The 13061-nt window shown below is 42.0% G+C and overlaps 1 protein-coding gene across 1 annotated transcript in view; it reads right to left on the bottom strand.

Moving 5' to 3' along the window:
* BZW2 (basic leucine zipper and W2 domains 2) overlaps positions 1–12893 on the bottom strand; it is a 60490-nt gene extending 47597 nt beyond the window's left edge. The window contains exon 1 of the mRNA XM_086614466.1: positions 12845–12893. The gene's annotated coding sequence lies outside the window, so the exon portion shown is untranslated. The remainder of the gene's footprint in view (positions 1–12844) is intronic.
* Positions 12894–13061: the final 168 nt, after the last annotated feature.

Raw genomic sequence — 13061 nt, 5'->3', positions numbered from 1 at the left:
ATCCTACCCACTGCTTGGCAGCTCACATACTGACGCTCTCAGCCTGACTTCAGAAAGTCATTTCTTCATCTTTGTGCACAAGTCAGAGAGCTCTTGGATGGATTCATGGAAGTGTCTATCAAGGCCTATTAAACATAGGGATCATACAACCTTCTATGCTGAAAACTGCTGTAAGTATGACAAGAGCATGAGAAGAAAATAAATGTAGCACTTCTATCTATCTATATTTTTACACGACCACATCCTTTCCCTTCCCGTCGCCTTTTCTTTTTCTTTCTCCACCCCCCCCCCCCCCCCCCCTTTCTTCTTAAACATCTACCCAACTCTACAGACCACTTTCAGAGCCCAAACTCTGGACTAAAGGCCAATTTCTCCCAGTAATCAAGCTTTGGTCTGAGGTCAGGTAACTTATAGGCATCAAGTATCCCATGTAGCTCCTTCCCACTCTGTATGTAAAGAAAGGCTGTCTCTTAAATCCATGAACACACGAGACTAGCAGTACTCACCCATGACAGCATACTCCACTTGGGAGTACTATGACCATAACACTGAGAGCTGAAAGGCAATTCAGTAAGGCCAGGTGAGAAGTGAGAAGACCCATTTACCTGGGTCAGCATGTTGTATTGCTAATTTTGTAGGAGGACTTGAGGTTGCGTCTTTTGAGATGAGGGAAAACATTCAAACTAGTCGTCTTCAGTGACGAAAACAAAAAGCTTTGAGCCAGCCTGTACAGAATATTGTGATTGAACTCACATATTTCTTCCCAGTGATTAGGGATGCTCAAGTGTCTTGAGAGTAAGCATATTGGAGAGACTGGTAATAGGAATCACATCGTTATTGCAACTGAACTATGTATTGCAATTGCTTTATTTTGTTATGTGCAACATACATTTGTATTGTGTTTTCAGTACATTTTGTAACATTCTGCTAAATCGGAAATCCCATATATCATCAACTATCTTCAGATAAGTAAATTAGATATTAAACATTACAACCTCCAAGCATGAAATATCTAAAAGAAGCTGGTCAGAGAGTATTGGACTCTGACACTGTTCACACATTAGAACAAACCGAGAGATCAGTCTTGGTTTGGTAACCAAAAAGTTCAAATGTTAAGCAACCACATGTGGCAAAGTTTCCTCTCTTTTGATATACCATACACACACATAGTGCTTAAAACATCACGTCTTCTCTCAATTTCAGCAGTTCAGCTTCCCTTTTCTTGATGAAGTTGTGGATGCCCCATCCCTGGCAGTGTTCAAGGCCAGGTTGGATGAGGCTTTGGGCAACGTGGTGTAGTGGAGGGTTTCCCTGCCCATGGCAGGGGGATTGGAACTAGATGATCTTTAAGATCCCTTCCAACCCTAACCATTCTATGATTCTGTGATCTTCTTCCATGCTGTATAAGGACATAAACGGGCATTAAATGCAACACTTTTCTGGAAATACAAGTGCATAAAACCAAGAATATGTCTTTGCGGTAATCCAGATTCGGGAGACTTTGAAGTCCATCAGACTAACCAAAAGAATTCAGAGTCTATCTATAAACACTGCACTGCAAGCAATTGCTATTATGAATGCTATGAATGCGTCTTGATAGTTTTGCTCCTCAAAAAGATGTATTTATAAGCAATTTTGATTATAATGGCAATCAGATGAAAACTCTTGTTCTCAAAAATATAGTTATATACTCAGGTAGTCAGAATCTCAGAATTAAGAAACATTGACACGAAAGGAAGTCAAATGAAGTAGCAACACAAATCACCTGAGCAAGAAAAAAATAAAAGTAATTAGCCTGTTGCTTCACTAATTTGTATCTATTTTCCATTATTAGCGTCATGCACTAACAACATAATCACATTACGAAAAGCTAGTAGAAGTTACTGAGTGAGAGACATCTGCTTCACCGAGATGCAGACCAGAGCAGGTATGTAATATTTTGCCCCACTCCATCACAGAGGCAGCAGATCCCACCCGCGGGCAGCACCGCCTACACTGCACCAGCTCCTGAAGCGCTTTGTGCACACGCACTGGCAATGGAAACATGGACAGCTGTCATCAGCTCAGTTCAGTGCAAAAAACGACAATTTAATTGATGCTATTGGTCATGAGGACCACTACCTGTTTTAAGAGGCAATCAGCTAAGCCAAAACCCACATTCACTTTTCCTTACTGAACATCCGACTGTCAGAACCCAAAAAATGGGGTGCATTTGGCCTAACTTTAAAAATGAATGACGACGGACATCTAAGTCTGACCCTGCGACCCTTGCCTCTTTTCACAATTGATGGAGAAAAGTAAACATTTCCAGAAAACAGCTTATCTAAAACATTCCGCTTGTTCATCTCAGAGTGATATCTGAAGGGAGTCTCTTACGCACAGCTTCACAGCTTCAGCTTTAGGCACTTTTTAGATATGTGAACTAGATCAAACTTCCTCCATTAGTTTCTACAGTGCTACAACTGAAATCCACACCTGAAGACTGGCAATCTGTGTGAAAGCCTATAGCTCAGCGACACCTAAAAACATCTCAGGCAGAGTCAAGAGTTTAATTACGCAGCCAAAATTAACAACAGGACAATTACAAATGGTATATTATTCAGTTCTACAGTTAATTCAGTAGACCTCCTTGTTTATCTTTCTGAAATGATTCACAGAATTTCCATTGTTGGCTGAGAAGCTTCAAAATCCAGCATACCACAAATATGCTGAGAGAACAGGTTCAGCGTCAGACCACAACAACCCACCCGCACCCAACCCAGTTTCTGAAGCCGAGCGTTACTGCAGGGAATTACGGATTTCTAACCGGAATAGGTTTAATAACTTTTTTTAATGGGCATAAAACATCACTACGCAAGCCAGTCTGGCTTCCTTCAGCAGAAAAAGCATTCATCCACTTTGCAGTTGTTTGGGCTGTATCAGTGTCAGCTCAGCACAACGATATTTGACGCTATTAATAGGGAAATCTATTTTCTTGTTTACAGCATTGTTGTTCATGCACTGGAAAGGCCAATATCAGCAACCTACTTTTGCAGACAACCTAACAAATGTTCCACGGGATGTATGTCTCTAGGTGTATGCGTACATACGTACACGTAAGAGTAAGAATGCCAATAAATGCTATGTTAGATTTCTACAACTCGCGTCCTACAAGGATGCAAGATACGAAGAATTTTGAAAGGCTTATTAATGAGACACCCAAAGGATTATTTTCTTCTTTTTTTTTTTTTTTCTGGACTAAGAGAACACAACAAAAGGCTTGGCTGGTTTCTCTGGGGACTTCAGAAAGACATGCCAGTTAACCTAGGGCTCTTGAATGTGGATCTAGAAAAGGATTCTACAAAACACATAAATTTTCAGTGAAAAAGAGGCATATATCTTTCACTGCTACACCTCCTGTCCTTTTGAAAGAAACTGATGCTTTCAAAAGCCTAAAAAGCTGTTAACAGCTACTGCATCTATTGTACAATGAGGAAAACAACAACAAAAAATATTTCTAATTTTAAGAAGTAAACTGATGCTAAATCCTAAAACGTAGATCCGTTCAGTCATGGATACAGCCAAACTCTCAAAGGGAATGAACTGACTGTTAAAGCCCATGCAGTCCAACGCATATGCATCCCACCTCAAATGTTGCTCTACCTAGTCTGATGCACTCTGCAGAGCTGGAAAACTAGAAAACCTGGCATATGTTCTTTGCTACTGGAAGATAAAATGCAAAGGCAGCAGAAGTGTCAATCTGAATTTTTTAAAAAAAAATAAAAGAAAAGAAAGCAGATATTTAACATGGCTCTCAATAAGGGGCTTTGCGATAGGTGGCAATTTTCCTCTATTCTTGACAATGCTGCAAAAACAGAGTTGATATTTGAAATTAAGAATATGCTGATACAAACCTTTATCAACCAATTGTTCAGAACACTACTTAAGGTAGCTGTTCAGTAACCTAATAACCTAGTTATTAACAGGAATCGAGCAATTTATTCTGCGATTACAAAAAAAAAAATCAAACGAAAAAAGTAACAAATATGTTGAAAAGGATAAATGAGGAACATCTTGGTCGGCAACAGGAAGAAAGACAGTGCCCTTTTCCCCATCACTGACATCTTGCTCTCCCTCAGCTTCAAAAGATTAATTTTTTTTGTGTGTGCAGCCTCTGCAGACCATAATACTGCTTTTGCAGCACTGATACCTACCAGGTGAGACTGAAAAGGTCAACAACTGTTTAAACTGACAAGACAAGGCCGAGGGAAATGGGGAAAGAATCAGGTCTTCCTATTCCCAGGAAACAAAAGCAACTCAGGGGAGGCACTAAGCCACTACACTAATCCTAGCATCAAACAGGCCACCCATGAAATGCTTTGGCTTGACACATTTGGCTTCAGGGAGGTGTGGACCACTGCTTACAGATGAAAGTTCAAGAATTGCACAACTTCATCACAGGAGAGTCCTGATAGTCTGGTGTCTTGATGATTTAGCAGTGCAGGTCACTAAACAACCAGTCCACTATCCTAACAAAGGCTCTTGAAGGCACAACAGCAACGCAAAAAAATTGACATACTGGTGGCAGAGCACACTGGGAAGAAGGTACTATGACTTTTCGGCATACGCCAATAAACATTTTAACAGGAATCAAAGAATCAAAAATATGAAGTCCTTCCCTTTGGCTCCTTTGGAAAAGTAAATTATGAGTTATGTTTTCCTTTCTCTAATCCAAGGAAAAGCCTTCTAAATAAAGTTCCACAAAATAAGACAGGCAAACTCAAAAACTGGCAAAAGATCTCACCCAAGTACTTGAGTGTAGAAGCAGGTCTTTCCCTGTGCTGAGAAGGAAGCTGAGACTGATGCAGAGGATGAATCTCAAGGGCAGAGCCAAGGATTCAGGCAGCCCTGAAGACATGCTGACTGGGTCTCTTTTTGCCACAAAATGTAGAAAAAACACATCTTGGACAGAATATGGGTTTCAACAACACAACAGGCTTCCAAAGCAGTGGCTGATGGGTTGGGGATCCTCCAGTCTTGCCACAGGAAACCATGCATTAAGATGATACAGTCAAAGCAGAACTAAGACACAAGTGAGACTACCAGCACAGGCTTCAGAAGCAACCTCAGAGAGGTGCAGAGACACGGGACAAAACCAGCAGTGAGACTCTAACCAAACTCATCATATCAATCCTGGCTCATACAGAGATGGTTGCAGATTGAGAAGAAACTTGCCATCCCCTCTTTTTAAAGGGCTGACATCTTGAGCATTTAAAACAAATAACATACTTTGTTTTTCTAATTTTCTATCACTTGAGGCATGAAACGGAAGTGAAAATAAATGACTAGCCCTGTGTCTGCTAATGCTCAGCAACATGTTCCTAAGATTTCACCTCCTGTGTCTTATCAGAAGAAAAATGACTAATGTATAACTTGAATGCACTGAATGAGTACTTCCTCTTAAAAAACATTTCTAGAGAAGTAGGAAATTTTACTTATAGAAAAAAAATCTAAAATACAAGGATCATTTAAGCTTGCAAATTGCAAACTGTTGAACTGCTTAGACTTCTTTTTCTGCATGAAAAGACATTTAAGGAAAACACATGAAATAGTGGTTTTCATAATGAAGTAGAACGCCAAAGCCATATTTAATTGTACTGTCTGCAGTAATTGAAGGAGTTGTAGAAGGGTGTAACTTGTTGGGATTCAAGGCATCACAGAGGATGCTTCCTGTGTCCCTGACCGACCTCTCTGTCCCAGACTGCGTCTAGTATTTTCCTTGCCTGACCTGTCTGATCTCAATTCTAATTCTCACCAGAGGTAATCCATCCTTCTTACAGGCTGACTAGAAGCAATAACCTTTGTCCACTACTATGAGTCTGCAATAACTGCAAGCAGTCTCTATACAAAACTTCTCCATCTGACCTAAGAATAACTCAGATTTTGCAGAGCAAACCCTTACACAGGACTCCAAAACATGCCTATGTATGAAGTACTCAATGAATTTTAAAATTTCTATGGAAAACTCTATGTGAATACTGCAGCACAAACACATTTCTAATTTCAAAAGCTCTTAGACATGTAGCAACAAACAGCGCTTATAGACAAAGTCCCTATTATGGTAGGAATTATTACTGATTTACTTCCTGGAAATATTTTCCTGACTTCTGGGAATTTAAAAAACAAGCTACATAACTCAACAAAAGATTATTTGTTTTATATGGCACATGTGAGGAAGTGTTTTTACTATATTAAAACATACTTGATGACAAAAGCATATCTAAAGATGGACTGGGAACAAGACTGAACAACAGGGGGGGGGAAAAAAAAGTTCTTACCACATGTATGAGCCATTACCCAGGTTTCAGCTTCTGTACCGACTCATGACCAGCTTACCTCTTAACTACCTTCCCTTTGCCTAGGAAGCATGCATCAAGCACTCCTAGGCTTGCAACGTGACCTATGCGAGCTGCCACTTGCACCTATCCAAGCCCATCGCAAAACTGTGATCCAAGTCGGAAGCTTAACCAGCAACGTTACAAATACATGATTTCCCTTTATTGCGCTTGTACTACGCAGCCACACTCTACAGAAGACCAAAGCTGTTAAACCCTGGAACTCAAGTGTTTCATTCTGCTCTCAGCTTTACAGCACGTAAGAACCTTGAGGAGCACTACGCTGCCATAGATACGGCCACCACACCACTGTACCCATCCATTTGGTCACTGGACTCTCTCTATTTTGCTTTTTTTATTTTGGATTAGCTTTTATTTTGACTTTTGTAGTCTCTTACAAGATCTACAGCTAGATTTAAAAAGTATGGTATGGCAAGTCGAAAAGGGTTGTCAGGCTTGCCAGAGCATTACTGTACTCCACAGACTTCTCTCTCTAGGGAGAAGCAACAGATTTTTTCTATTTGTCAATTTTCCTCTCACACACCAGCATCACCTCTGAGTGATCCCCAAGTATTCTAGTTATCTTTGAACAGATAATTACTATTTTAAATTAACAAGTAAGTACTGCTGCAGTTGAGACAAGTACTCATATTTAATCAACTACCGATCACACAGAAATCAAATCCACAGTTTAACAGGCAATCACGGAAGTTCACTGGTGAAATCTCTTGCACCTGATGTATCAGAATGGAATTACTTTACCTGTAGGCTCAGGCAGTGAGACAGAAACAGGTGACAGCCTATTGCGTTACGTGCCACATGGACATAAGAATTCTTGAATTTGAACAGGAGGAATGAGGACAGAAAGTAAGCTGAGGAGTAAAAAATTACGTCTCTCAAAGCAATCTGAACTTAATAGCATGTGATCTATTCAACACATAATCTTATTCCTCTGTCCTAAACAATCACATTAAGCCTGCAAACAGGCACATACATCTATAGATGACTGTATTACTTAAGAAGAGTTTCAATAAACTTATCTTACATTAAAAAATTACTCACAGATTAGACCTAATTAGATATGTTTAACTCAACTGCCTCCACCAGTCTTCACCAGATAAAAGGCTTGATTGTCACTAACTGCTGCTGACACATAACGCTCCCTGGGACTTTATTTTTCCCAGTATCACTCACAATTCCCAAAAGGTGGGTTGGGTCTGTAAAGCTTTTCAGCATCCTTCTTCAAAGAGGTATATTTCCTTTACAGCTTTATGTAACTTTATTTACTTTACATCTCTAAAGCTTTGAATTTGTTTTAGCAACACCTGTCTGAAAAGCCATTGCAAAGCAACTCTTACAGAAACTGTGCTAATGCATGACTGAGTTATTGCCACCACTCGCAAAGCTTAAGTGGGAAAGAACTTAAGCCTTGCAAAGGCGCTCAGCTGGCCCTCTCATCCATATTGCTCTGCAGTCACTAAACATGCCTCAGTCTTTTATCAGCTAAAAGCTGCTTGTTCTAGTATACTCACCAAAAAATTGAAGCACCCATTACCTACATGGAATTCATATGCATGAAACAATTTGTTGAAAGCTTGGATTTTTATTAATCAAAAAGAATCATAATGACTTAAAGTCTCACATGAAAAACAAAAAAGATGTAGTATCAGCAAGTTGTTCAGGTCAGGACTATCTAGAACAAACAATTAAGAGAATATGAAGTCAACCTGCAAAGGAGCAATTTTTTTTTTTTCCTAAATTACAATCCAATGTTGAGTATATAAATGGAGCAAGGGGTACACATATTTGGTTTTGTTACTAAAGTAATGCCGATATTTTTTTAAAAAGAAGCTTTTAATCAGGAAGTAAAAATGCATGCTTAACTAAGGCACTCACATGGCCCTAATCATACAATAACTAAGCACCTCAAAATTCCTTATTTGCACTGTTAACTCTCCCTATCTGTGGGAAGATTAACTTCTACTTTTGCAAGGGCAACCCACATAAAAACATACACAAAAATAAAAGCACAAACTCAAAAATACACTTTGCAGCCAATACAAATAAACTCTTGAGCAGTTTAAAGAAACCTCTACAGGTGGTGGCTGCTATGCTGGCTATGTTCTGGGTGCAAAACCACCAAAGCTGGTTCTGCTCAGTCAGATCAGGTCTTGGAGCAAACCACCAACACTCATGCTAAATCAGACTAATAAATCCTGTCAGGAGGACTACATAGTTATATGAACCTTCAAGTCCCAAACTGGTACTTTCAGATTCCTCTGTCCTGTATTTCCCACTGGACAACACTGTTTATCTCAACACTCTGGACCAGACAATCCCTTGGAGGATACTCTGGTGTCTCTCTGTCCCATATGCTTGAGAATTCTTCAAGTAAGGGTTCAAGAGAAGATGACGCAAGCCCAGGTCTCATCTTGCTAGACTTTGGATACAGCTAGAGTCAAGTGCTGGAATTTGCTCCTAAATTTCAAAGTGTAGGCAAAGCCTAACTTTGTGCAAGGTCAGGAGCAGATAGAGATCTCTACCCATGTTTCAGATGAGCATCCTGGCTACAGGAATACCCTGTCATTCAAAGAGATACCTATTATGTTCAGACACGTATTGTGCATGCCCGTCCCCAGCTGCTTTCAGTTATTCTTTTGTGGTCTTTTTATAATCTACCTTCTGGTACAAAACAAGACTTGGCAACGTTGCAGATCATATCATAGATCCAGTGGCTGTTCTGAGATCCAAATACAGATGAAACCTTAAAAACTCCACTTATAATAAAATAAAAATTACTTAGTCAAAGAGTTACACAATGCCAATCAACTGGGGGAAAAACAGTAACCTATCCTCAGATTAGTATCTGCGAGATCTGAGAGGAAAAAACAGAGGCTGTTTCTAGCAATCAAAAACCCTTGAACTTGCATGAACTTGAATTGATCTAAATGAATAATTATATTAGATACTCCTCACTTTGGCCAGGATATAACTATCAGGATTGGAGTAGGCAGGACCAAAACCCAGTGGAGGTCTGTTGGAAAGGCTCAGCTGCAGGCAAAGGAGATTTCCCATAGCCCAGGCCATGCAGAAGACAGAAACATTTTACAAAAACGCACTTCAGAACCATATGAAATGGCTTTTATATAGAAATGACTAAACAGACCCAAGATTTCAGCCTGGCAAAAAGACAGTCGTGGGCGATAACACAGGTCTGTCAAGGCATGACTGCACATCAAGATTGTATACGGAACAATTCTTTGTCATCTCCCAAAACAGGAACTGGGAGTGTGGGGGTGGGGAATCAAATGAAACTGTGAAGTAGCAAGTTCAAAAACAAATAAAAAGAGGTCCTTTCTCAAGCATCTGCAAAAGTTATAATCACAGGACTCTGCAGACACAAAATTTACCTAAATTTAAAAAGCCCACCATAGGCTATCAACTACAAAGGTAAACACAAGGGTCCTTAGCTGAGAACTAGTGGGATGGGAGCTAGGAGAATAAGTCATAGGAATATCAGTACTTGTTTGACCCATTCTTTTGTTTTTCCCTAAATAAAAAATGTAGTGGATCGGACCAAGCTTCTGATCATGCCAAGTCCAGACACAGAAAGAGGCTACAGGATCTTTGACTCTTGCTACCAGTAGCAGAGCAGCAGAGAACATGTCCATAATTGAAGCAAGCCTCCAAGATACAAGCAAAGGTTAGTCATTTGAGAGAAAACATCTTGAAACCAGTGAAACCAGTTCAGCATCTCCTTTTCTCCTCTTCTATGCCCAAAGAATGACAGTTTCACTGTGCACTCTCCAAGGCATAAGGCATTCTCTTCTTCCCTAGATTGAATCAGGAAAAAGCTTGTTTTGTATATTCACCAAAAGTGAACGCTACTCAATTAAAGAAATCCTTCTTATTTTCTTGCGTGAATCTTGCTCTCAACAACTGCAGAAAACATCAGGAGTTAGGAACACCCATACATCGATTACAATAGCCATCATAAATTCCCATAAGCAGACCTGCTGTCATGGTTTGATGGGGGGGGAGGTTCTGGTGGCAGGAGCTGCCCATCAGATCAGCCTAAAACCATGACACCCGCACATACTAGAACCAGTGAACCGCAGGGGAAAATTGTCAATAGTGATACCTGCTTCACAAACCAAAAATACAAGATGTATCACCTGACAAGGAAATAGGGAATGTTTTATATGTAATTCTTATAATTTGAAATCTAAACAATACATTGAGTTGCAGTGAGATCAACATTTCCTTCTCCCTCTCTAATATTCAAAACTTAAGTTACTAATTACCAAACAGTTAACGCTCACAACTTAAATATGTGAAACAGATACAGTAGATAAAAGAAAATGCATTAAGGGGCAAGACACAAAGGTACAGAACCTACATCTTCACGTTCCAGTTCCCTGCCCTGACACAGACTCCCTATGTTGCCTTGGAAAAATCACTTGCTGCCTTCTTTGTGCTTCAAATTCTATACATAAAATGAAGGCAACACCACTTCATTACCTCATCGCAATGTCGCAAGGATGAGCAGAAGATTGTGAAATGTCCACAAAACTACTGGACTGAAGGTCATACAGAAGCCTTCCATAGGTAAGAGGAGGAAACATTTTTAACTAAAGTATTTTATTAATCTTACAGATGAAGCACTCCTGCAGCCTTAGTCACCAAGTGAGATCCAGTGAGGCTGCCAAGAAAAAGTTGTGTTTGCCTGTTCACTCTGTGAACTAGGTTGCAATGACAGTACTGACATTCTCACATTAAAAAAAAGGTATGTAATATGCATACTTTTGGACATCGAATGCCTGACAGGGTTTTTCTGGAATATGAAAGGAAGCTTGTAGGTTCTTGTTATTTAATAGTGCCACAGAAATTATTGGTGTACTACAATATCACAAAATTTCTTCACAGCGGGTAAAATTCACACCCAGCAGTAAACCAACAAAAGACCACGTAAAACCTAATTTCAGCTTTCACAGTTGAGCCAGTAACAGACTTCTGTTAGCACGACATGGGGATATCTTTCTGGACCAGAATATAAAAGGTCTTTTGTCTTGAGGGCATTTCCTTCAAGGCATTTTTTGTTTCCCACCAAAAAAGTCAAGAGAATCTTTTATAATCTGAAGTCCAGAGCAATCTCTCTCATTTACATCTGTTGATTCAAATAAAACTAGATAGTGGTACATCCCTGTATATCCGTGATTTTTAAAATCAGGAAAACATACAGAATTTGACTGTTTTGTTAAAATAAAGTTGTATCACATTTTGGTTTTGTACCTAAATAGTTATGAAGACACAGTAGATCCAGAGAGCATGCACTTCTCTGAGCCAGGAAGAAAACAACAGGATTTCATCTCTTCTGAAAGTCACTCAAGTAATTAATAAATGTAAAGACAGAGAACAAGTTAAATACTTAAGAGAGAGATTCCAATAAATAAGTAGCCACAAGATGACCTGCAAATACTAAGAAAAGAAAAAAAAAAAAATCAGCCTGCTGATAAGGCTACACCTTCAAAACTTAGTTACAGGAAAAAAATAGGTTCCTTAACAGAAAGGATACAAAAACTACACATTGTAAAGTAAGACGAAGGAGGGTAAAAAGTACCACCAAGTACCAAGGTTTGCTTTTCTCTCTCGTACAAACACCAGCAGAAATCAAGGATGTTAAACCTCAGTCTCCGACCCTTCCTGGGGATCTGCAGGATCATCCCTGTGCCTACCGAGCCTCAACTGGAGGAGTGGAAAGTTGGATCCGTAACAAAGATCGTTTTTCCACCGACGGTTTAATTTTAGAAAGGCGCTAACAAAAGGCACCGCTCTAAATACCCCAAACGCCTTACTTCCCTTCCCAATCCATCAAAGTCTGCTTCCTTTCGGAGACGCGATGCCAGGGCTTTATCCGACCGCTTTAGCCGAATAAACAGCTTTTCCTGCCTCGGAAAAAAACATCCCTCGAACCGATGCCATGAAAAGGCAAGAAAGCAGCCCCTGAGGGAAGACCCCCGGGGCACGGGGCCGGCCAGCCGCAGGTGCCAGCCCGCCCCGCCGCCCGCCCTCCCGCCAGCAGCAGCCCCAGCGCCGCCCGCTCCGGGGGCTCGGGGCTTCCAGCCGGCCCCCCGCGCCCGCCCAGACGCTTCGCCCCTGGCAGCGGCCGGGGAGCAGAGGGCGGCCGGGCGGGCGAACCCCGCGCACGGCGGCGCTCCATCGCGCGGGCTTCCTCCGCGGGAGCCCGGGCACCGCGCCGCGGCGCCGCCCGGACCCGCGATGGCCGCCGCGCACAGGCCCCGCGCCTCGCCTGCCCGCCGCTGCCCCGCCGCCGCCCGCGGACGCCGCCCGCCGGGGCAGCCCCGCCGCGGGGCTGAGGCGCCGCTCTCGGCCGGCGGCGGCCGCGCTCTCCGCGGGGCGGGGCGGCCCGGCCCGGCCGTAAGGGATGTCCGCCCGCCCGCCCGCCGCACCTGTCGGGTGGTTGCGCGGTCCGGGGAGCGGAGGGCAGGCGCGGCGGCGGCGGTGGCGGCAAACAATGGAGGAGTGAAGGACAGACACATTGACACACGGGCGCCTCTGCGGCCGCCCCCTCCGCCCGGCCGCCCCACCCCCGGCACCGCCCCGGGGGGGCACGGAGGAGGAGCCGGAGGGAAACCAGGAAGAAGGGCGCAAAAAAAAGGAAAACCC

This window comes from Tauraco erythrolophus, chromosome 7, assembly GCF_009769465.1.
Source record: "Tauraco erythrolophus isolate bTauEry1 chromosome 7, bTauEry1.pri, whole genome shotgun sequence".
Classification (NCBI taxonomy): Eukaryota; Metazoa; Chordata; class Aves; order Musophagiformes; family Musophagidae; genus Tauraco; species Tauraco erythrolophus.
The sequence above is the reverse complement of the archived record's forward strand: the minus strand, read 5'-3'. Positions and strand labels throughout refer to the sequence as shown.